Below are 26808 nucleotides of genomic sequence, written 5' to 3' on the forward strand. Positions count from 1 at the left end.
TAGAAAAAGAAAATAAGGAAACAAGTATTTATGAAGATAAAATCAATAGGAGTCATTTACATATTCTGACTTGTTTAATTCCATTATGACTGGTTACCATGTCATGCCAGGATGTGTCACATCTATACATTTCACTAAATTCTTTTGTATCTCCATATTTAACACACCCTATTTTTAACACCAAATACCTATCAAATACACTTACTGCTCCCAGGATGTTAGAACATTATAACGTGCTAGGCACTCTGTTTTCTCTTCTATACAGTGATGTTTCAGTCTTCCGTCTCCACACAGTGATAGGCTTCCCTGATCTTAGTCAAATCCTGATCCTGTTTGGTTCCCCCAGTGAGTTATGAAACTAGGAGGTAGCAGAAAGCATCAAGTATTCAGAATAGACGAGCTCCGGTGTTAGATGGCTTGCCAAGGGAGGAAGTTTGAAACCAAGCTCTCCACCCCATTATAGCCATGCTACGTCTATGACCTTCAAAGATTAAACTTCAACTTGGAATCAATGTGATCAGTCAGGATATTTATCTAGGAACACATATTTGAAGAATGAATATGAGGGGATGCCTCGATAAATCAAAAGAACATCAGAAACAAACACATCAGGATGTAAGTAGGCTTGGTAGGAACCTGCACTTGGTGCTCGGTGGGATTTGCTTGGAATCACCATGTCTGCACAGCTCGGGACCTGATGTACAGTTTTCTGGTATTGTCTTCTACTTCCTAAAATGAAACTGATCTGACTGATGTGGGACATGATCACGCTAGTGAAGCAGGATTGCAGAATGAACGCACCACTGCACACACATACACGTGGCAATTAGAAGTGCAGTCTGGTCCACCCGTTACCGAGAACATACTCTAAACAGACACGGGCCTTTGCTTGTCTGCCTTTTCCTTTTAGCAAAGATGGAGTTTAAGGAAAGGTGATCCTCTCTCTTATTTTTGTTAAATTAGTTTATTAATTAGGGGTCTTTTGTCTGTTTTGAGGCAGGGTATTTTGTGTCTTAGGCTGGCCTTGTCCTTTGTACGGAGTTAAAGGTAATCTTGAATTTTGGATCTTCCTGTCTCCACCTCCAGAGTAGAGATCACGCCTACCACCAGCTATATTTCTTTATTTCAGTATTTACTTTTTAATTTATATCTACATGCTTCAGGTAGCTTTAATTCTTGTTCAAAGATTTAACAGGAGAGATTCAGACTCAGTTTTAAACAAGCCTGAGGCCGGTTGTGGTGGCGCACACCGGTAGGATTTGCTGAAGGAGGCAGAGGCAGGAGGATCACGAGTTCGAGGCCAGCCTGGGCTACACATTTTAAACAAGCCTGAGTCAAGGTGAAGTTCAAGTAACTGTAACTTTGGTTCAATTTGAATTATTTTTCTACTTTCTCATGTTTAAATAAGAATAACGGTGACAGAGTACTATCTAGCATTTATTCAGGGAGAAAAAGGGAAGAAAAATGTTGCATGTGTTTTATAGGAAGCCAGCACTCTGCCTGTACCAAGTTCCCCTCCCGTGGGGATCTAAATGGCTTTGTATGTGATGAGTGGCTTGGCGAATAAGAATTCTGTACGTGCATTCATGAATGCATGTGTGTGTATGTGTACACACATTTGTGTGTGTGTGTGCTTTTATGTGCATGTGAGTGTGAGTTCATATGCGCATGTGTGTGCGTGCGCGCGCACATGCTATTGTATATGTGGATGTCGATCCATGCAGATCCCAGATACTGGACCTAGATTGTCAGTCTTGGCTGCAAAAGCCTCTACCAATTGACTCATCTCACTAACAGTACTTCATGTTGTTGAAAACAAACATTTTTCTTACCTATATTACAGTGCTCCCGACAGCCGTGTGTGTGTGTGTGTGTGTGTGTCTAAGGGAAATAACAATATATTACAATTTATCTTTCTTTTAGAAACTTTTCATCATACACACACACACACTCACACACACATATATATATGTATGTATACATATATATATATATATATATTACCCTGACATAATTATTTCAAAATTCAACTAATCTTTACTGTTAAAACTGGAATTGGGGTTCACACACCCAAAGGAAAAGAAATCACAGTAGAATGCTAACAGATACTTGATGTTTTTGCAAATTCTACTTTGACTCAGCCGATTCCTTATGACTCCGTTTTCTACTTTAGAAATGAAACCTAAGTTTCAGAAATTTTAAGCAAATTTCCTAAATTCTAGGCAATACAATTAGATTTTCTTTGTTTTTCTTTGATAGGTTTCCCTGGATAGTATAAGCTGGCTTTGAATTTGCTATGCACCCAGTGCTGGCTTTGAGCTAGTGATCTCCTCCTGAGTGCTAAGATTACAGCTATAAGCCACCATGTCCAGTTCAGAAGCTTGTTTTAAACCTGCATTGCATTTCAAAGTATGAGTCCATTCTGCTACATATTCTGTTAGTGACTACATTGTACACTATTAATTTAAAAGTCTTGGGGAGCAGAAGAAGGCTCAAGTGGATGTATAAGGAGTGGCTGAAGTCCTGGAGGAATGCACATTGTTGCTATGGGAATACAAAGGCAGGGCACAGACCCCAATAGTTCAAACCCACTGGAGTGGCAGAGCTTGTTTGCCGTGGGTGAGGCTCAGAAGGATGGGAAAACCTTCCTTTGGTCAGAATGTTAATATTGACAAGTGTGGAGAGGCTGATCAGCCACAGCTTCCTTTTCCTCCTCTAGATGGTCACACCAGCCTGAGGGTGCTCCCCTAAAGAGACCTCTTACCAAGCTCAGCTAAACTTGCTCCTTTGTTCAAATGCACTGTGCTTCTGGGCTGCTCTTGAGTAACTGGTACTCTTCATGAGAGTGGGTCCAGCCTACCTGATTCCAACTTTTCTGTACATGTGTCTGTCCTTGACTCCTTCCCTCCAGGTCCCAGTCAGGCTAGTCGCTGAAGCCATGCAGAGTGTGGCAAAAAGTAATGGCAGATGCTTATGTTCTGTCAAGAATACTTACTTCCTAAAATGGAACAGGGCACAGGCTTACTCTAAGATACATCCTGTATTTGCTACTAGTGGTGACTTCCTGTGAATTTGCAATGGGCCTCGGTAGTAAGATAGCAAATTCATTATCTAGCATTCATGCTACCCAAGGGGGTGTCTTTCTTTAGATTGGAAGGCATTTTGCTCATTTTTTTTCTGTAATAGGAAATGATAAGCCTTATCACTTAGCTTCTTAATAAGGCCTAAGAGCCCAGCCCCAGGCCACACTGGCAGAGGGACTAATGGGACAGAGTCTGGAGACATGGAATGAGTCACACTTTCTTCTGTTTCCTTAACCCCCACTCCCCCACATCCCTGTAGGACTCCAGTGGACAAAACTAACATTTCACGAATGTCAAAGCAATCGCACATGTACACAAACAAGAAGACACAGATGGGCCCGCCCGGTGTTACCACACTCTGAGCTGAGACCAGGCTGCAAAGGAACAGACTAAAATCAGACTCTTTAGGACATTTTGTCTCTCCCATCTTTAATCCTTGGGATTTACATGTTAAGTCTTACATTGGGCAGTAGCCATGTCTTTCTATCACCTACTTCCGTTTTGAGCTTGTATAGAAGTGCAATCATTTGAAAGGTAACATCCTCATTTATTAATGGTCAGATCAAGGGAAAGGAAGGGCATTGCAAATAGATGGTTTAGCTTTGAAAGTTAGAAGAGCCTCCCATATGCCAGTCTGGTTCATCAGTTTTTCAGAGAAAAGAGAACTGAGAGGAGCCAAGTCTTAGGGATTCTTTGACTTGTAACTCCATGACCCCTGAGCCTGTGGGATGCACACTTGAGTCACATCCATGATCAAAATATGTCTGGCATATAAGAAAAACAGATAGGAAAGAAACCTTGGGCTTTATTTAGAAGCTTCCCAACGTATTTCATAGATGCTCCTGGAACCCACATCAAACCCCAGATATCATGGATGGAGACGGTGTCTTCGCACTGCGCATGTGCATGACAGCTGGCCCAAGTGAATAGTTGCTAAAACATTTTTCCAGAATATTATTTTCCTTCAAATGCTAATATTTGCAAACTCCAGAGCTTTGCATGCCCTCTTGATACAGGGTAAAGCCACAGTGTAAACACGGAACAGTCTGTTTTCATTGTAACTATGTCTTGTTTTGTGTTTTCCTAAAAATACTTATTTTTAGACCCTTCCATGGACCTCTCAGCCTCAACTGCTGAGTGACTAAAACAATGAACAATGAGATTTTATTATTAGAAATCATTATGGAAATGCGATACAACCATCTCAGAATTTCTATATTTCATGGAGCAAGGAACAGGGTGAACGTGCTTAGACTTCCCTCCAAATATCCATCTGGCACTCTGGTTATTCTTTGCCAGTTTTATTAAGTGGAAACCAGGAATTTTATAACCAGTCCCAAGCCACAGAAAGACAAATCTTGAGTAATGGCCTCTTGTTAGAGGGCCAGTGGCTTCTGTTTCATAGACGGTAGTTTAAGGAATTATGAATCTGAAATATCACAGTGCCATTGTGCTCTCTAGTAACCAGTGTTTTTGATTCCTCTGTCTTGGTAGTTTGTTTAAGAGAGGCTATGCAATGTTGACACTGACTGAACGAGGGCATGATAAGGTAGCTGGATTTCCAGGAGCTTTGGCAGAAGGCAGGGTGGCTGCTCTGAGCTCATGCCTCTGCCACAACCCGCTGCCCTCTTCCAGGACAGCAGAGCCACACATCCGCCCATGTGCTGTGCTGGCCTTTTCTCCTAGCAACCATATTATGCTAAAGTACAATTGCTGGGGTTGCCAGGATATTCTTCTATTCTTGTCCTCTATAACCAGCCCCCAAACCAGAGAGTATAAAGCAGATGAGAAGGAAAAACACAGGTAGTGGGGTCAGAATGGCAAAGTGCCTTTTAATTAAGAGGAAACTAATTCGTCAAATCATTTTGTTGCTGATGCTTTCAAACTTTACCCTTTCTTTTAAAGCCAGACAGACCAGTGGTGAAAAAAAAACTACAAAGATCTCAGCTACTAAATGCTGTAAGACAGAATTCACCGCTTTATCCATTAGAAACCAAATTCTTCCCAATAGAGAAATAAAGACGAATGTCTTGCCATTGTCAGTCTGACCCAAAAGATTCCGAACTGTAATTACTACCTTGCTCCACAAGTAAATCTGTAAAGTAGATACCAGGTACTGTAGAGGCAAAGAAAGCACTGGTGACCAAATGTATACATTTGAAATGGCAATGTGTATTTAAAAATATGTAACTTTTAAAGGCCAGCACTCAGGAGGCAGAGGCAGGCAGATCTTTGTGAATTGAGGCCAGCCTGGTCTACAGAGGGAGTTCTAAGACAGCCAGGGCTGACATGGAGAAACCCTGTCTCAAAACAAAACAAAAAAAAAATAGAACAAAACAAAAAGTGTTGAGTCATGGTTTCCTACCTTATTAGATATAATGGATTCTGTGTTTAAATGTTCCCGGGTTTAGAGAAAAGGAGCTCTAATAAGCTTCTTCTTAGACTCATGCAGCCAAAAAGAAGTTGAGACAGATCTCAGACCCTCTTTCTGCTCTACACTGACATCCAACTCCATTACGTCATGTTGCTTAGCTCCTTATCCAGCTTATAGATAAAAACAGTCAGCTGACATGCTGACAGAGTCTCTGAGCTGTTGTTGAGTTTGTTAGGGTCTGAGCCATTCAGTAGGTGTCTTTGTCTTGCTTTACCGATGGGGAAAACTGCAGCAAGAATGACGAGATGACTCACCAAGGTCATGCAACTAGAAAGCTGCAGAGCTAGGGATGAAGCCCAAGATAAATGATACTCAGTGCAGGACATGTTTGCCTAAGGTCAGACATTAACCAGATCTGATATTGGGTCATGGATATAAAGATAATTCAAAGAGCATGGTATTTTTTGGATATATAAGAAGGGCCTGGGGGCTGGGGATTTAGCTCAGTGGTAGAGCACTTACCTAGGAAGCGCAAGGCCCTGGATTCGGTCCCCAGCTCCGAAAAAAAAGAACCAAAAAAAAAAAAAAAAAAAAAAAAAGAAGGGCCTGGTACACACGTCTAAGGGAATCATTGATTCATTCAATAAATATTTATTGAGTGACTGTTTTGGAACCTGGGATACAGTAGTGATCAAGAGGAAGCAAAAGCATATAGGACTCCTAAGTTGAGTGGAAGCTAAGCACATGTGTGTCTGGGTTGGGGCAGAGATTTTAAATAGAGGAACGTAGCTCTCAAAATGTGATGTTTAAGCAAGAACAAAGGGAGATAGAGTGAGGTGCATGGATATCTACGGAGGAACACCATAGGTGTGGGGAAGAGGATGAACTGCAGATGTCCTGGCTCTATTGGAGAACAGAGGAGAGATGGTGTGGAGGGGCAGACAGGAGGACTGTTGGAGATGGTGAGTACTTAAGGTTTAGAGTGAGGGGAATGAAGATTGACCATTAAGGGCTTTGGAAACCAAGGTTTGGATTAGAATTTACTCAGGGCTGAATGGTAATCCTAAACCAAGCATCCTCATAAAATTTAGTCACCACAGCATCAATGAATCTGTCCTAGGATCCTACCTAGGTCTACGTCACCAGTCCAATGTGACCTTTTGTACCTGGATGATAGATGTCATTTCTTCTGTTTTGTTATTGAGTGAGGAAGTAAGATCTGCTTTAGGGAGTGACTGGAACCTTCTCAGCAAGATGGATAGCTAATAAAAACATTGAACATGGTAAGCAAAGTCTACCCCCACCTCAACAAAAAAGACTTAGTCCTCTTTCTCAGTGAACTTACAAGTTAGTTATGAAATCATAAAGTTCTGTACCAAGTGTCCATTTGTGGAGGAGTATGCATGGGGTTATGGTTATACCATGTTGCATCCAGAGAAAGTGTGACTGAACATGGTATTTGAGGGGAACTTTAATGGTAGTATGTATCGTGAGGTTGTCCAAGTAGGTACATATAGGTAAAATATTCTGTACATGGGACTGGAGAGATGACTCAACAAATGCAAACCTCACTCTTATTAGAGGACATAAGTTCAGTTCTCAGCGCCCACATGGTGGGTCACTAGCACCCAGAATTCCAGTTCCAGATATGTGACGTGGTTTTATGACCTCTGAGTGCAGTAGGCATGAACTCATGCATATAATTGCAAATGGGCACTCACATGTGCATATAAAATAGAAATAAATCTTTCTCTTTAGAAAGATGCACTAGCTGAGGTGTCATGGCCTATCATCTACTTGAGAAACTGAGGCAAGAGGACCATGTGGATGACAGAGTGAGGCCTAGTATGGAGTTCTTTTTCTAACCTTCAAAGAAAAGATTAAGGCTTTTCTAAAAGCTCATGACTGTGAAGCAGTAGAGCATTGTAGGCTAAAAGCCTTGGGAGCAATGGCACCCGGAAAAGAAAGGCATTTTCTGGGAGTCAGCACTTGGACTTGTGAGAGAGTGGAGGTAGAAGCAAAGCGATGACGAGGCTGATCTCCAAAGGATGTGGGCTCTGGGCTTCCATTTGTAAGTTTTCTCTCCCAGAGCAGCAGTGCATTATTGTTCAGTGCCTCGGTGCCTACCACCTTACGGCCTATGCATTTGTAAGTTTCCTTTCTCAGAAAGACCATGCAGTATTTTGCAATCCCTTCGTGTCTACCGACTGTCATCCCTTCTTGGATGCTGAGTGAAAGCCGTTAGATTTCCTCAGTCACCACAAATGGTCCTAATGGACATATAACTTCATGGATTGCTAAGTTTCTCACCAGGAGCTGTGGCTACTATAAGATTTCTGCTCTTTACAGCTCAGGATAAAATACTGTAGGAGCTTAGCACTTGTCCAGCGATGCCATGTCTTCCCCAGCTGACTTCTGTGGCAGCACATAAAGACTTGAGAGCAAATATAACAGTTTTTATCTGATTCCTATTTCGCTATCTCTATTTAACTTTTTTTGTATAGGCTAATCTCAGTAAATTCTAAAGTGAGTGTTTTATGCATTAAAATGATTCTGTGTATAACATAACAAGTCTACATGTTTGCAGAACCAATGAAACTCAATGGGTTTCAAAGAGGAATGTGGGAATTAGGAAGGTTTAGAATGGGAGTAAATTTAGGAGGAAATAGGAGGAGGATAAATCTGAACAAAATACAGCATATGGAATTATGAGAGGGTTAATAAAACATTTTAAAAGTCTATATTATTTTTTTTGTTATGACAGGCATTATAATCAAGTTTAAATTCTATCTAAGTTACATATTACATTTTGGAAAAATCAGCCTTTAAAAATCTCTGCTCTAAAAAAGCTGTCACATACTCTGTTTAGCCTTAAACAATTGCTGGGCAACGGTGGAGTGGTTGTGGTATCTTCTCCACACCAATCATTTCCAAACAAACAGAGGACCAACTGGGGCATTAGCAATCGCTACACATTTTGCTGGAATACATTCAGATCCATTCCCCCTATTTCTCTTGACAACAATCAAATCCCTAGCAGCTCTCAATAACCCGTTATGTCTTGCTTCAGTGTTACTTTTCAAAATAAAGCAATCCTGTTTTTCAGTATATGCCCTTATGAACCAGAAAGGAAGAAAATACAAGTAAAAGTGAGTTGAGATTGTTGTGAATTTTATTATTATTATTATTAATTATCATTATCATTATTATTTTAGTGAAAATTGCTTTTCCGGTGGCTGGAAACTTGAGTACATGTCAGTTACATAGGATTTTGAAGACTGCATGCAACCATTCTTCAAAGGAGAAAACACCATGTTCCTGATGCATTAAACTGCTTCTTCTCTCATTTTGTCCCACCATGGTTCTGCGCACTGCACGGCCTGCACGTTTAGACAATGTAAAATTGAACCTCTATCCTCTCGCCTAGATATGCATTACAAGAATATATTCCTTTGGTGTTTTTTCCCTTACTTCTGTTGAATATGGTTTTCATTTTCTGATGCATTACAGCATCGCTGCTTTAGTTAATTATGCTGTAAATTTTCTGGAATGCTCCTCCATGTCTAGAGCACTTGGAGCCAGGTTTGGCAGGCAAATGCAAGAACAGTTAGGCGGTGGAGAGAAAACACGAAGCTCGTTCCTGGGGAATTCCTGGAGGGAAGTCAGATTTCTAGTCTGAGAATAAATGAGCTCACTTCTCCCCCTTGTGCCCAGAATGTCAGATGCTACCAGCCATGCATTTTCTTGAATGGGAGCATGGGGGGGGAGAATGGGAGGGGAGAGAGAGAGAGAGAGAGAGAGAGAGAGAGAGAGAGAGAGAGAGAGAGAGAGAGAGAGAGATCACCTTATTCTATTAGGTTGAAATGGGCTGATACCCAGTTAGGCCAATCTTTAGGTCCCTGCCACCAAATCCCAGCCCCATCTAGCCGGTGTTCTTTTCCTTCCTCTTCATTGGATCTCATGCATTTGCACACAATGTCAGTTCACTATCCCTGTTTTACAAAGGACTGCAGATTCTGATCTCAAAACAGATTCAGCCTGGAAATATGGAAGCTTGATTACAGCCACATATTTTTGCTTTGTATTGGTTTGTTCCTTAACAAATCGGAATCTTCCAGAACAAGGTCTGGCACAGAGTAAGTGTTCAATGAGAATCTGCTACAAGAGAAAGTCAATAGGATGAAATGGACACAAAATTTCAACATGAACCTCTTGTCCTTAGGATGCTCTTGTCCACAAGTGCCTTCCTCTCATTCAAGTCTATGTCAGAAAGGGAAAATGACAGAGCACTGACAATAAACAAATGATACGGCAGAAGGTGGCTTTGGCTTCTGCTTCACAGTTGAAAGACATGTCTCTGTGTTCCAATGTCTTTTTTTATTCGACTTTTTTTTTGTAAAGATTTATTTATTATGTATACAGCATTCCACCTGCATGTACATGTGCAGGCCAGAAGAGGGCACCAGATCCCATTCCAGATGGCTGTGAGCCACCATGTGGTCGCTGGGAATTGAACTCAGGACCTCTGGAAGAGCAGTCGGGGCTCTTAACCTCTGAGCCATCTCTCCAGCCCCTCAACTTTTTTTTTTAATCTGAGCTTCTTTGATTTCCTGTCTGTCCCCCATCTTTGGGATGATAGCTTCTCCTTGTGCAGGAGAATGAGTATGTAGGAAAAGTTACCTTATTTCAGAATTGACTTCAAGAGTCTTTTCCCAGTGCACGCTTTTGAGGCCTTTTTCCCCTACTAGCTTCATTTCCATTTTGAAGAGTACATTGTTTCCCTGTGGAAACAGCAGCTCACTTTTGCCTGGTGCCCTGAAGACGACAATCATTAGCTTGCTGGTTTTCTTGTGGAGCAGTTTAACAGATTCTAATGAGGGAAGTGTTGGCTTTTTTTTTATAAAAACAAGCAAACTTGGTTTTAATGACTTACTAATACACTTAACCTTAGGATAAAAACTTCCATCAGCAAATAAGCAATAGTATATTCATAATGTCCTGTCTTTTTCTCTAAGCTGAAAACTGTAAGGGGTGAGACTCAAATACCTCACATAAAGCCACTGGAGAAAAATCCATTTGTAGTATCCATCTCACAGCATCTTTCTTCTAGCTACCAGTTAGATTATTAGAGATAAGAAGATGAAGGAAAAAAACCCCATGATTTCTGCAGATTTCGATGATTTCACGGTGGCTTCTGAACTTATCACGCTCTGTGATTCTAAATCCGCTTGCCTGTGCTCAGCTCTGGGGAAATTCCATTATCTCCACTTTGCAAACTTGCACCATGGAGCCTAGAGCCAAAGTCCCATATGGTGCCTAGATCATCAGAATTGCTTCTTAGTACCAGGTCTAAGCCAACAGGGCAACACCAAGAATCCCCATAAGTACCGTATACTGTCTCCTAGCGTATGCTTTTATTCTGATAGAAAATGTTATAAGTTTCTCAAGAATGGCTAAAACTCAAACTCCAGGACATCCTTTGATGCTTTCTCCTGATGTTTCCCCATTGGAAATTTTGCTTCTCTCAGCCCACAAGTTCAGGGTCCTCTAAGCTCTCTGATAAATATTAGAAAGTTTCCTGTGCTCTGCCTTACACCTCCATTTTCTGCTTCTCCACCACTCAGTCCTCTCTTCTCATTCTTGGAAGCGCAGTGCTCTCTGCCTCACCTCCTGGTCTCTCTGCATTGTCAGCTCCCAATTCCCCTTCATCTTTAATTCTAAGGCATTTCTTTCCCACTCAATTTCTGCTTTTGCTCATCAGCAACTTAACTTACCTTTTAGGCAAGTTTTGAAAGATAGTTTTCACGACTTTAATGGGATGTGGGGAGACAGCTTAGTCAGTGAAAATGCTTTGTAACCATGAGGATCTAAGTAAGGCATTGATACAAATGAGGGTTCTTACACTCTTCCCAATTAGCTCCCATCTGTATTAACACTGTCAGTTAATATTCATGATTTTCCCATTCCTATCAATAAACAGTCCTTTGAGTATATAAGAAAGTGTAGACTCAGTGAAGTGCGCCCTTTCCTCAGGGAAAGAACTGCAACCTTACTGCAGTCATTATCTTCCTCTCAATGACAATCAGGGACACTCTATCTCCTCACATCGACACACAGCTGTGTTGTCTCCTACATGACAAGTCTCCATTCCCCCAGCACATGGGGCACCTACTATGTGTCTGGTACTAGCTTACATTCCAGTGTGTAGGAGGAGGGAGGTGGAGAACACAGAAAGTAATCAACAAGGAGGAAAACCGGAAACGCTGGTGTTAGGGAGGGAGAGCAAAGAGGAAGGTGAAAGATTGCCTCTGGCAGAGTCCAACAAAAGTCTCTTTGGAGCTGAACTGAAGAATGGCTCAGCTACAGAGGATGCAGGGTTCTGATTTCCCTTCCTTTCCCCAGAGGCAACCCTAGAATTACCCCAATGCTCATTTGTCTCCCTTTATCACCAAGGAGTGTCTGGAAGCCTAACTAGTCCTTGCCCAAGGGAATCGACACTGCGATGCTGGAATCTAAGAAGGACTTCATCCTCCTCTGCACACTGACCTTAAAAGGCTTCAAGGAGAAGCAGCGATTCAAAGCAAAGCTGGAGTTTCATGCACTCTATCTCCCAGGTCGCTGTCCCTAAGAATCCATGCCATCCACTGTTACAGAACTGAATGCCAGGAAAGAAAGCTTTTATTTGTAAACTAACTTCTTTCCTTAACCAGGCAGTGATAGACCATTTGACTATCTACCCAGAAGCCTTAGTTAACAGGCAGGGCTCCCGTTATAATCCATCTTACTTATCTAAGTCCTGTGGTCCCTTCCCCACTTACCCTGATCATTTCTCTTTCTGCCTCTTTTCTTGGCTCTGTTTCATTTCCATTGCCCTGAAGGAAAGAGCTTCAATTTAAGCTGCTTGAATATTCCAAAAAAGATAGTGTAGAACTCTGTCAATGCACTGGGTTTCAAGACCATAGCAAGTAGCACCCTCATAGCAAAATCTGACAGTTCACCTTGGTTTTGCTGTTATTCAAACTTACTTACGCTGCTTGACATAAGTCACCTGCTCTTCCTGACAAAACTATCTCATTTTTAAATGCTTTTCATAAGATATATATATAAACATATATATATATAAACATATATATATATATATATATATATATATATGTTTAAATGTTGGTTAAAATCCTCCCTTCCTTTTTGGCTTGAGCACAATGCAGCATCTTTATCCTTTCTTTAACATGCATAAGCGTACATATATAGAACATACGTGTGTATACACACATGGGCTTGTGGTCCTGTTTTTCTCCACATCTCCGTTCAAAGCCGATAAAGCCCAGGTTCCCACTGTGAGCTTTCTTTCTATCTCTGCATATATAAGAGAGTCTAAAACTTTTATCTCTAGCCCCAGTCTTTCTGTTGGAAAGACCCAATGCTTAACTGCTGGGAGTCTTTTGAACCTCAGAAGTAAAAGTCACTCGTGTGGTTCCTGTTAGGTTTCAAACCCAGGACAAATGGTCCAGGTACCTATTTAACATATCAAAGTGGACCTGGTCACTAGGTTCTCCTTGCTACCCTCAGTGCCTACCTGTTATAGGGCCCTCCTGGCTGACATGCCCCACTTCCTACCATGAACCCTCCAGCCCCATGAGGCTGGGCTGCTCTGCCTTATATAATCCGACCGTTTTGGTTGCACACTTGTCTTTGTACCTTTGGGCCTCCTGGCTGCTGCACACAGCCCCCCTCTCTGCTTTCCCTTCCCCTCCCCCTTCTCCATATGGCCCAGTTCAGTCTGGTTATGTCCACTCCGGGCTGTCCCAGAGGTCTGTTCCTGACTCTAGCTCTGCTCTACCACATATCTACAATAAACCCTCTTCTCTGCCGTACCTAGTGGCAGTCCTGTTGACTTTCCTTTCCTTTTTATTTCTTTCTTGCACTCAGTTCCCACTCCATAAATCTCCTCCACCACGTCTTTGCCATTGTCTGTCTCCAGCTCTCAGGCACAGCCAGCTCAGTGCTCAGTACATTGCCTTTCCAGGCAGGCTGGGACTCTTGCAAAGGTACTCCCAGTCCGACAGCTAAACCTCTCGTAATGTTCTGTGTCCTCCAGTCCCACGGTACTCCTAAGAGTCACAACAGGAGTGAAGATGGACCAGTAGCAACTGTATGCCAGGCCATTGCATATATTATTTCTGATCCAATCCATCCTGAGGTTTTCTTGCTTCCTATATACATCGTGGTAATTTTGACGGAATCTAATGACTTCCCATGGCTTTTCTCCAGGAGGTAAAACACAACCATCGCCAGGGGAACCACTCTATTCTAGTCTCAGAAAGCACAAGTCCCATCCTATACAAATTATTTCATTCTGACCTTATGTCAAGATCACGCTTGCTATTCCTGCGGCTTTTTAGTTCCAGTGTGCTGAACACCTGGGAGAATTCTGATAGTTATGTCAAGCCATTCCCAAATTTTGCATCATTCTTAATACTTTATCCCTTCGTCCTTGCTAGAACGATTGGTATCTTTAGTGGTATCTTATTTCTAGATAGTCAGGCTTAGAGATCCTTCATGTTAGCTTTAAGGCTCCCATTCAATCCTCTAGGCCTCTATCGATGAGCGCTTCAAGGCTCCAAATCTCTTCTCACCATGCCTGCTTTCCAGAGGTCGGGCTTCTCTGACTCTCACCTGGAGGAAGTTATGTCCTTTCTCCTGCCCAGTATACAGACCTGCCTGCCGGCATGCCCATTCCAAATCCTCCCTGCAATCCCACCTTCAACAAACAGTACTTGTTTACCCAGGAAACAAATCTTCTTACCCTGGAAGGGCAACAGGTAGTGTGCATCCTCTTCCTCCTGCAGTTTCCTATATGTCTTAGGCTTTTGAAAATTGAGGCACAACATGTTTCTAGGTTTTTTCTCATCTTTCTCATATTAAAAAGTTTTGACCTAAATTTAAAAGTCTCATCTGAAACCCGAATAAACATGAATAACAAAGAAAACTTTCACTCAGAGTGAAATCTCACCTGCCCTGAACACGTTCCTAAGTAAACAGTATTTTAAGCTTGTATGTTTTAAGCCACATTTCCAGGATTATTGCATAGGACTCTTAGAGCATGATATTGCTACTTTCGGTGTGATTTTGGTTTTATTCTCTTAAAAAAAAAAAAGAGTCACGTTCTAGAGAACGTGGAAATCTCTCCACTCCAGATTCTGGTTTAATTCTCTCACATGATCTCAGTTCTTGAATTTACATGGAGTCTCATTTCTCTCTCAGACTATTTTATAACAATAAAAGACACATACACATCTTCTCTCTTCAACTCATCCTCATGCTTCTTGAGACTCAGCTCTGTCTTATTTAATTTTCATATTCCCAGATGTGGATCCGGGCTCCAATTACACAGTACATTAATTAAGAATAAGGAGGAAGGGCACAGCAGAGGTGAAACTGGTAAGTAGAGGAGCCTGAAGGGACCATGGAGGTGGGATGCAAACACTGGTAAACTCAGTCTCTTTCCATCGCATCTGCTTTTAAGATTGTAACCTGTAAGTTCAACTCTCAGGCATATGGTCTCTCTTTTCCCCCTGAAATCTAACCAGACTAGAATTCTTTTGGGGCTAAGTGGTCAGAGGTTAGCACACGAAGTACCAAAGTTGCTTTCAGTCATAATCAGCAGCTTCACTGAGTGACCGCTTTCTGCACTCCTACCAAACCAGAAGTACACATTGTTTCCAAAATAATCATCTTAGAGGTAATAAGTGCAAGAGCTTCTCCGTGCATGCTTGTCACTGCCCCAGAATCTTAATAAATACTTCAGACACCAAGTCACTGAATAGTCCTGTTATTCAATGAAGAAAAAGCTTAGCTTGCACATTAATTCATCGCTACTGTGTAAATATACAGATGGGCATGTCTGTACCATAAAACCAGAATTGATCTTACACACGTCAGATACACAGTTTGCATAGATATTTCCACAAATGTGACTGAACTTTGGGTATCACTTATAAAATTTTGTCAACTATTTCCAGTAACCTGATGTGTACATCAGGGCAAAGAGTGCTTCATGATTTTTTTCCCCTTCCTGGAACTGACATTTATTTAATGGGATTCTATCTCATGACAACCTCTTTGCTTCACTCAGATGTTTAGTCAACGAAAATTACTGAATTAATGGAGGAAAATTACCTTCTTAAGACTGGGTTGCATGAATTCTCGAAACCGGCAGTGGTTACGTAACCTACCAGTTATATAATATCGTAGTGAACAGTGTTTTAAAATACAGTGTTTTAGCTGGGAGTCCTGCTTTCTGAGGGTAGCCTTGCTTCTTTCTACTTGAGTCTCTGTTACCTCCTCCGCTCCATCTATATATTTCCCAGGGACACACCTTCTTAGTTCCCAAATACTGAGCTATGATTGTCCAAGCGTCACATTGGCTGTTTGTCTTTCCATTCATGAATAAAGACACACACACATCCATGTACTGACGTGTGAATCATCTAACTCCAGATATTACATTGCAGAGATAATTCTAATCTATAAAGGATTTCCCATCTTCTGGCTTTCAGTATTACATAGTTATATAAGTATATCTTTCAATGAAGTCATTCATTTTTTTATGAATATAGGTAAACCATTGGACATTGGTTTTACTGAGGATAATTTCATCTAAACAATTTCTTCATTGGTGAAAATTTGGGCCACTTGACTTCCATAGTGTAAATAAAATAGCCAACACTATTTGTAACATCACACAGATGGGACAAATAGGCAGTTTGTAGTCGGATACCGAATACATAATAAAATGAAATTTTGTGTTTGATTTTAGTTTTTGATGTTGTTTTATTTTGTCCTGATAGACTGAAACATTTGTGTTTAGGTAGGCTGAAGCATTGATAAGTATACATTTTCTGATAAAAACTTATCTTACAGTCCCCCAAATGACATGAACATGGGGTTCGTAAGGCGGCAGAGCAGGCTACTGCATAAGCACTTACCTCATAAACCTGACAACCTGGGTTCAAGCTTCAAGCTCTGAAATCCACGACAAAGGAGAGAATCCACTTGAGAAAGTTGTCTTTCCACTTCCACATACACAATATCAATAACCAATAAATATTCAAATATATAAAATAACAGTAAACATCGATGTTTTCCTGATAGGTCAGAAAAATTTTAAAAGAATTTATATCCCTTCTTCTGCAATTTATCTATTTAGAAATAGTCTACCTAAGAGGCTGGGGAGATGGCTCACTGGGTACAGTGCTAGCTGTACACATTCGAGCATCTGAGTTCTGATCCCCAATACCATATAAAGAGAACAAATCTGGGTGTACACCCATAACCCCATTGCTGGGAAGGCAGAAACAAGCAGATCCTAGGGGTTCACTGGCCACCCAGTCTCTTCAGAATTAGGGAAAGGGGGGAAGGTGTTCTGAAGAATATGGTGAGGATGTTGATTGAGGAGGAAATCTGCTAGCTTTTGCATGCACATGCCAGTGGTGAGCATACTGTCTACACATGTATACACACACACCTCATAGACACATACCCCTCACAGATACAAGCAACTCACACACACTCAACTCATACAGCACACAACATGCATACAATACACACACACACAAACAACACACACCGAACTCATACAACACATACACACACAACTCGCACACTCAAACATGTCATGCTCAAATCATACAACGCAGACAGCACACCCACCACACACCCACATGCACACACATGCACACAGATGCATTCTGTTTGGCATTATGACCAACAATACTGACAAGGGTCATGGGAGTCTAATGTGAAACTTCACTAACTCCTGGGTAGGAAAGTGGGAATGTTACATCTCTCAAAGAGTCTTCAACACTGTAACATAGAGTCTTGAGCACAGATTCACAGAGCATCCCTGCAGTAAATTGCTCCAGTTTATAAAGGATACAAGTTACTATGTATTGATTCATGCCTTAGGGCCTTTATGAGAGAGCTACTAGTTTTCCTTTGCATTTAACCTACCATTCTTGGCCATACACAACTCAGACTTTACAGGGAAAATGGAGCGGAACAATCATGCTAAGCAGTGATTTCAGAAAGAAATAGGTTCAAACTTCAAATTCATACTCACTGTTACTTAGTAAGAGCCCAGTCAAAGGTTTATGGCAAGCAGGTTAAATCTGGTGGCTGACAGAGGTTCCCACTCATCCTCAAGTTCCTTCCTTCCTTCTGTGGCTGTCCTTTATCACCACAAGTGAGCAAACCAATGGTGTGTGTATAACATTGCCAAGGAGGATTCCATCTTTACGGCTCTACAGGTAACATCAAATCTTTGTAGAGCAGGATAAATCTGGGCAGCAGGTTTACAAATCACTCCAGTGTTGTGGTCACCGCCAGGGAGAGAAGCGAGGAGTGGTTTGCTGGGAACCGGTCTTGCTTTTTTTTTAAACCACAACACTGCAGTGATTACAAAAGATCAATTTTTTAAGATGTTTTTATGTCTCCCAAATCAAAAATTTCTTTCTCAAAAGAGTGTCTGGCTGAGCATCACCTGTAATTCTAGCCTACAGGCACAAGGAGGCGGAAGTATCAATAGGTAAATGTTATCCTCTGCTACTTAGGATGTTCAAGGACAGCCTGTGCTAAATGAGACCCTGCCTCACAAGAAAACCTGATTCGTTAATTCCGAAGGGAAGCATGCTGGCTTTCAGGCCTCGGTTCCATTTTTGTTTTAAAGACAGTTTATTATCAAAGATGGACTTGGAATAGGATCGAGAGAATGAGGGACATTGCACTGTGCAGAAGACACAGACACGTGCGTGGGCAACACGCTCCTCACATACTAGGATACTAGCACTTCAGGACATTACCGAAGGGTCAGTCACCCCAAAGGCACTTTTAAGTAGAGGAGGGGGATAGGACAGATGCAGAAGGACCTGGAGGATGTCCCTGTTTGTAAACTCACTAAGAGGCTTAAGCCTGATCTTCACTGCATAGGAGGACACTGGCCAGGCACCGCCAAAGCCACTTCCTGCCTTTCTTCTTATCTTTGAGTCTCTTTTTAGCAGCTCTCTTGCCCTTTATAGGTAGTGGCTTCTAAATTTTGAGATCAACTGACTTAAATTCCCCAAAGCCCAAGGAAACCCATCCCTATTGTTCCCCCGTGAGTTTTAGGGATCACTTGGAAACTTAAACTACGAGTCCTAGCAGATAAAATTAAGCATTGTGTTGAAGAAATGCCCGTGAATTTCCTAGGTGAAGGGCTCACATTTAGTTCATCTTTGCATCTAAGATTCATGCCATGGAGCCTAACAGAGTGGTTACTGAAAAATATTTATGATTGAAAAATGTTCGCTATGGTTAGGGAAAGTTGTCAGAGAATTAAAAATGAGACATTGACAGGGAGACAGGTTTCAACATGGATATGGACCTGCTGGTTAGGACAAGAACTTCTAAGACAGTAAAGTCCTTACATACAGGTAACATATACGCAGCATTTCTTGTAGCTATCTATTTAACTATAGTGCACTATGCAACATGTGCAGAGTGAGTGGCAGTCTAACAGATATTTTACATAGATGTATCCTCTGGTTTGCTCTCTCAGCATTTTTGAAAATGATCGCTTTCAATGTTATTGATAGTGGTGATAATAAGGCTTGAAGAGCTTAGGATTAAATTCCTAGTTACCTGCAATAAAAACTCTTGGATCTGCATACAAGTTACATTCTCTGCTTTTTAAATCTCTGTCAGGGACAGTTTCCCATGTGTTGATTATACCTGCTATTTAAATGAAATGTCAAGTGCCAGACATTAGTTTTGGCTAACTGAATTAAACTATAAGTGAATGCACCATGCCCAGCAGTAGATGGCCAACACAAAATGAGCTCAATGGTGTTTTTGTATACCGTTTTGTCATATGTACAGACACACACACACACACACACACACACACACACATATTAATCTTACTGGTCTTTTATGTAAAATTATGTATATTATGGTTTCTGGTTTCATATTTTAATAAAGTGTGTGGGTGTGTTTCTTATGCCCTTTCTTTTTATTCTGTTTTTTTCTTTATTTGCATGTTGGTTTTCTAAAGAGATGGGGATATATTGTACAAAAATTCTTTCAATAAAAAAGGAAAATAGGTGAGATGGGGGAAAATAGAGCTAAGGAGTAGATATTGGACTAAATGTGACCTAATAATTAAATAGACAGGGTCTCACTATGTACTCCTGGTAGCCTGGTACTTACTAGGTAGAACAGGCTGACCTTAAACTCACAGCGATTCCTTTTCTCAGTGCTGGGATTAAAGGCATGCACCATCATACCTAGCAAGAATTTTATCATATACCAAAATCTAGCCCATTGTTTTTTCAGGACAGAATGAACTGATAAAGTGTGGTCCTGGTGAAGTTTCCACTGGCTAAGAAGGCCAAAGCCAATTGAAGAAACAAAATAAACACTTACCCTGCCTTGTCACTGATACCATAATGTCCCCCAGGGTGGTGCCTGTTTTATTATGATGCTATAGGTCTTGAATTACAACCTGTGTATTTCAATGGTCAATCAGAAGCACCATAAAAAAAGCCTTTGGTCCAATATAAGGAATTAAATATTTGCTTTCTTAACCACACTCATTGTATATAATAAAACTCATTGTATATAATTATATTTATTGATAAAGGGATTTAAAAGAAAATGTCACATGCAAAGTTTAGAGAAATTCAAGGAGATTTTGGATGTCAATACCTCTTGCTAGAATTCCTAATTCAAGACAGTTGTATGATTTTTATGAAAACTCTGTACATCTACATAAGTAACAATACAAATCTAGTTCTATTGCAAACAGGATTTTTATATCCTATCAGTTCCGCATGAGGGCCTCTCACCCATCATTAGAAAGTCGAGGCTCACTCCTGAATCGCTGCGGTTTGACAACATTGGGTAAACAGAAGTACGTTATGATTATAAAATTCTATGCTCAGAGGTTTGTTTAGTTTTTAGAGAATGCCATAGATTGTCCAAGGTCTGCAATCCAACTTTGAAAACCATAAAACTTTAAAAGTCAACACTATAAGCTCAGATGGCCATTGCTACGTTCAGGTGAGGTGTCTCAGCTGTTCAAGCCTGTAAGGATGGATGGTGAAAATTGACTTCAAAGTTAACCTTTGATCTCTATGCACGTGTTGTGGCATGTTCTCTAATTATCTCCCCTCTCTCACACACATATTAATACAAACATTCATAAAATTAATTTAAAAAAAAAAACAAACCTCCCACTGATTCCTGAGACACACTATGGTGGTTTGAATGAGACCTGTTCCCTACATGCTTGTGTATTTGAACTCTTGGTCTCTAGCTGACTGCACTGCTGGAGTTTGTCAGACCTCTAGGAGGTGGAGCCTTAAGGGAGGAAGTATTTCACTGAGGGAGCCTTGGGATTTTGTAACTCAGTAGCTCACTCATTCCAGCATGCAGTTGTGACAATGTTTCAGTGGTTTGCTCCTCCCTGACATTCTGCACGTCTATGCCTCTGTAACTACAAGCCAAATGGACACTCTTATTTAGGTTGATTTTCATCAAGGTGTTAGCTTGTGTTAACAAAAACAAAACAAACAAAATACCTAATAGACACTCTCTGGATGCATAAAAAAATCATTAAGGTAATAGATCAGATATTTGCCTCTTAAAATATTTAAATTTTATATGCAGCCGAAATTTAAGAAAAGGATATGACACTAAGCTGACTTGATTTTATTTTGATGAAAATTTGACTCAATCCCCTCATAGGTTCACAATTGTGCCTATTTTCTTTTTAATTCCATTAAAACTGGAAAGTTCTTTCTATGACATCAGCAATTGGTAGAACAATCTGCTAAAGGCAGAGAACTCCTTTTCTCGAACCATTCAGAGTGAAGTGTATGCTTGAAAACCAGTTAGCAACTGGGGCTTCTATAGGGAACTGCGCAGGCTGAAAGCAAAGCCACACCGGATGTGAGCTCTGAGCTCCCCAGACGGATGACCAGGATAGGGTCCTTCAGCTTTAACCATGATAATTTCTCTAATCTTTGTCACTCAGAGTCTTTGCCACTGAGCTTTTCCTTTCCTCGTTTGGGTTTCCTTTTAAAAAAAGAGCAATATTATCACTCAGGGGACAAGCATGCATTTGAATAGTATTACACACCTAGGGTAAATGATACAAACACGTCACAGTTGGAAAAGATGGTTACAAGCATGCCACAGATTGATCACTGTCCTTAGTAAAATGTGTAAGTTTTGAAAAATATTAAGTGCACCTGCCATCTTAGCAATAATTTGTTGGGAAGAATCACATATCTTGATGGGAATTAGGCAGTATATATAATAAACCTAAAGAAAAAAGGTATACATAAAATAAGAGAATAAAGGCACACATTTGTTCAAATAGGAAAATGCTAGAAAGAACAAAAAGTTTACAAATAGAAGAATGGCTAATAAATTAAGTCATATACAGGATGAGTTGCTTGTAGTCACTATATCACACTAAAATGTAGAAATGGTAACAAAGTAATGGGAGCTTTGTAAAGAGCAAGAGCGGCACTGTTCAATACACATTAATTATAAATGACAATACCTATGCATATGATGAATTGGTGGCAAAGTATATCTTCTGTACAGTGTATTCTATCTGTGCTTAAAGCTATCCCAGGATCTCCTCACTGGGGGACTGAGGCGGGGCAGATGAATAACAAAGTCATTAAATGACTGAATCAGTACATCAGCCAAATCTGTCTTGACAAAAATATTTGTGATTATTATATTCTACGTGTGTCCTCATTTCATGTAAGTTCCTGTGTTCTGGGATGTGTAAAATAAATATAAACTCATCACCCAGAAGCAAGCCAGTACTCTAAGTGCTATATTAGGAGAATGCATTCACAATTCTAAAACTTGCTTCCTCCAAGAGGCAGGATCATGGGCATAATTTCAATGAGTGTACTTGGTAAAGAGCATTGTATGTATATATGTATGTATATGTATGTGTGTGTGTGTGCATGAGAGCAAAAGTGTACGTGTATATATGCACTCACCTGCAGAAGAGCATTTTCTGTCTGTACCTTAACTTTTGAGAGAGGGTCTCTCACTAAACCTGATGTCATCAGTTTCTGCCAGGTTGACTGGCAGACAGTTCCTGGGATCTTCCTGTTTGTCACCTTGAAACCTAGTTTTGAGTTACAGGCATTCAGAACATGCCTTGTTCATATGTGGGTGCTAGGGATCTGAATTCAGGTGCCCTTGCTTTCAAAAGATGTCTTGTCATGTAAGCCATGTAAGTCGTACCTTCCTAACCCTCTACCTTGGTTTGGAAACAGGACTTGGAGCCCACGGTTTCAGCTGAGCAGGTCAGGAGACTTTTCTGAGCCATGTTAGTTTTGCAAAGTTAATTAGTTTAGAAATTCTCTTTCTTAGTTACTGTGTCAGGTGCTGGCACTGTGGTAAGTATAATAATCTAAGTGGGCTTTTGAAAAGTTACTCAAGTGTCTAAAGGATACATTAGAGGCCAGGGGATGCAGGAAATATGGACAGTGTATCCATCAATTTCATAGGAAATGTCCTGTTAGAGGAAATGATGTATTTGTTTTAGGCTCTCCATAAACCCCACAGTACGCTCTGTAGTAATCAGTGGTCAAATGCATTGGTCCTCTCATTCTTCAGAAGAGTGACATATCTTCCTTGTTCTGTAGACAGAACTAGGGTATCCAAATCTCCTGTAGAAATGGATTTCCCATCCCACTTAGCTCCACCCTTCTCTGTTGGTGACTGCTTTTCTAGGGAAGTTCATGCAGTTCAGAAAATGAACTTCTAATGTGGGAGCCAATCCCTTCACAGTAGAACATTCACACCTAAGTTCTTCCTGACTCTTTTCACTGGGTGTGTCAGTGGAATGCTCACCAATTAGGGTGGGGGGTCATTCACTTTTATTTAGCTGTATAATAAGGCTAAATAAGTAAGAACAGACCTTTTTGTTTTCAAAGTGTCTAGCTCTGGGGTAGGAAACTCTAACGAGATTTATTTATTATGAAAGAGTAGAAGAAGTCCGTGGGGATGGAAATGGACTTAGACCATTAACATCATGAGCTTAAATGAACTAAATCCTGATAGGATGGCCCTCCAAAACTGGGAAGGGAAGGTCATTTATTTGCTGTGGAAATGAGCACAGACCCCAAAGTAGGTACTAGCCCAAGAAGAAGTTGAGGCATCACAAAAAAAAAAAAAAAAAAAAAATCTGGAAATGGGCAAAACGAACACCTTACACTGTCAGGTTTTTTTTTTTTTTTCCTTCTTTTTTTTTCTTTTTCTTTTTTTTTTCTTTTTTTTTTTTCCGGAGCTGGGGACCGAACCCAGGGCCTTGTGCTTGCTAGGCAAGCACTCTACCACTGAGCTAAATCCCCAACCCCACACTGTCAGTTTTAAAGTGACTGGATTTCTTTATCTTTTAGAGACAGTTTTAAAGAGAAAGATGGCTACTGGTGATCTGGGTTCAGTTGTTATCACCAAGGAGAGGCATCTCACTTAACAAAATAGAACATCTGATCCTTTCCTGTAATAATAAACACTTGTTTTCTTAGCTCCAAAAACCATCAATGAACCTGATCCATGGGCCCTAAATACAGACCTTAAAATTCTAAACTAGTAAATAAATGTATGTTGTTGTGAGTGGGCTAATTACTCTTTGAGTTCATGTTAACACCTCCCAGTCACGTGACTTGATGAATTAGGACTTGAATTACCCTTGGATTAGTTATCAGTGTTATAAAGCATGCTCCATACATAACTGCTATTACTATGACAGACTTCAGAAATGGATACAAGGAACTTAAGAGCTTTGCTGTTTGCATCTAGCAGCTCCGAACCGATGAGGAAAACACCGTCTTCCCTGTAGGAGTAAAATGTATTTCTCATTTTGTCAATTAAATGGTTTTCAGAAAGGTTTAACACCCTGAAAACCAGTGTGACTGAGCGCCGGAAATGCAGATGGAATCCAGTCTTAGAAGTGTTTATCAACTAAGGGTTCTCTTTATCTGTGATAGCCAACCCATGATGGATAGAATCCAGCTCTAACACCCTCCTCCCCCCAAGAGACAGCTAAAAGCTTGCAAAGTTCTTCAGACCAGATTTAGAAGGATGAATTTACTGAAGGGTCTGTACGGAGTATTGGAAACACTATGCCCAGAGCCAGGAACAGGGTTCCTGGGTGACCAGGATCTCCCAAGTGAGCGACCATTCTCAGTTCTCAGTGGAGGAGGAGGACACAGGGTGGTCTTGCATTGGTGTCTTTTAGACCAGGTGACCCCTGCTCAGTCTCTTCTGAGTGAGTGGCGCGGATTGCCAGAGACACACAGCAAGCAGCCTCCCGCTGGCCAGGAGCAGGTCCCCACCCGCTGCTCTGTCCTTCCGCCATTCTCAGGTCCTCCGACATTTTCCACCAAGACACAGAGGTAGGAAGAAGAGGAAACAACAGGGAAGTGTCTGCACCCAGCCTCTGCGGCAGCCAGAGGAAAGAGAGAAGAAGGCAGGCTAGCGAGGAGACAGCTAGAAGCTGTGATCCATCCATAATCAGGAGAACCAGCTCCCACAGCAAAGGAGTCTGTGATGCACCCAAGCGGGGCAGCGCCTGGGGGCTGGTAGGCGTTCCCAATCCTCACCCCCTTGGTTGCTGTAAAACCGACCCGGTGCAGTGCACACCAGAACTCGCTTTCTCTGGACTAAAGGGGAAGGGGGAGGAACAAAAGAGACTCTCACCCTCTGCACACACACCGCACACACACACACACACACACACACACACACACACACACACACACATACACACACACACACGCACGCACGCACACACACACACGCACACACACACACGCACACACAACAGCTGCTCAAGGTATGTGTAAAGCCATCACCTGCACCTGAATCGCTTATTTTCCCTAAAGGCACCGAAAGATAAAGGGAGAAATGAGACCATCCGAGGTGGTTCGCGCCTGAGACCATCTCGATTTATTTCACCATCGATTCTCTACTAGCCAAACAGCTACAAAAAGCCGGGGGACCCCGAACCCCTGCGCGCTCCCCCACCCGCCACCGCAGCGCATTCTCACCTCCAGGTCCCTGAAGGTGCTGAGATTTCTCCTCCCGGGAGCAGGGACACCCAAAGCCGTGACCCGGCAGGAGAGCGGTCCAGCCCCTCTACAGAGCCTGGGGACGCGAGTGGACCGAGCCCTGAAGCGGACCACGCGGGATTCAACTTCACGAAGCCGCGAGGAGGTGCTGCCCGCCGAGACCCTTGCACCTCACTGCTTCACCAGCCACAGCACAGGCGGCGGGCGTCCCCTCCGCCCCCTCTTTCCTACCTCCCCCTCGCCACCTACTTCCCTGTGGGGTGGGGGTGGGGGAGCAAAAGGAGAGAAAAAAAATCAAGCCCACCCATCAGTGCAAAGCAGACATTTTTATGTTATTTCTTATCCTCTCCGGGATTCAGAGGTCGCGTCTTACCAGGTGGCCTGGGATGTGGGCGACCGTCCCCGGGTCCGAGTCCGAGTGTGCTCAAGGCTGGGCTGTTCCGTCCTCTAGCGGAGCGGGCTCCTTGCCATCCGCCCAACTTCAGCACCCGGCGACGGAGAGAGGGAGAGAGGCCAGGATAGAGCCGAGAGGGAGGAGGCTGGGGTGGGCGGGGAGGGAGCGGAGCAACTCGCAGCGCATGCGTCCAGGAGACAGGCGCAGCCCCTCGCCCGGCGCAGCCGGAGGTGAGGCGTCCTCCCCTCCCGCGGGCGCTTGGATGCGTGAGTCACCGTCGCAACCCTTCCTGGCGTGCCCGCCCGGCGACAGAGCTCAAGGTGTCGATGTCTCTGTGCCCAGGCGGCTCTGGCGACATCAGTGAGGAGGCTCTGCGGTGGGGGTCGGGGTGTGTGTGTGTGTGTGTGTGTGTGTGTGTGTGTGTGTCTTCTTGGAGAGGACACACTTTGTGGGAAGGAACCTCTCCCCAACCCCCCCCCCCCCCCCGTTCACTTTTACCCACAGCCCGGGCAGTGTTCACCTAGTCCCTGGGACAGTGTTTGTAAGTCTTTCAGGCACTCAGGTTCCCTTAGCCTCGGGCTATCCTCAACCCTTTTGCCTGAGGGATTCAAGAGAATGCAAAGTTAAGAAAGTTGGAGTCTCTTGACTGTATCGTTGGCGTACTCAGAAATACCCACGAATTCCTTCAGGCGCTCTCTGGGCTTAGGTATGTGTACCCTCTGGGGCACTGGAGCTGAGGTTTTCAGTGAGATAAACCTAAAGCAGGGCGGGAGTCAAGAACTCTTAGCCTGGTTTGGAAACCTGGGACAT

The 26808-nt window shown here is 42.2% G+C and overlaps 1 protein-coding gene across 3 annotated transcripts in view; it reads right to left on the reverse strand.

Annotated features, from left to right (window-relative positions):
- Positions 1–26135, reverse strand: part of Rgs17 (regulator of G-protein signaling 17) — a 111648-nt gene extending 85513 nt beyond the window's left edge. The window contains 2 exon segments of one of the 3 annotated variants that reach the window (NM_001107459.1): positions 21747–21819; positions 25978–26135. The gene's annotated coding sequence lies outside the window, so the exon portion shown is untranslated. 3 annotated transcript variants of the gene reach the window in all.
- Between the last annotated feature and the right edge of the window lie 673 nt (positions 26136–26808).

Source organism: Rattus norvegicus, chromosome 1 (genome assembly GCF_021556685.1).
Source record: "Rattus norvegicus strain SHRSP/BbbUtx chromosome 1, alternate assembly SHRSP_T2T, whole genome shotgun sequence".
NCBI lineage: Eukaryota > Metazoa > Chordata > Mammalia > Rodentia > Muridae > Rattus > Rattus norvegicus.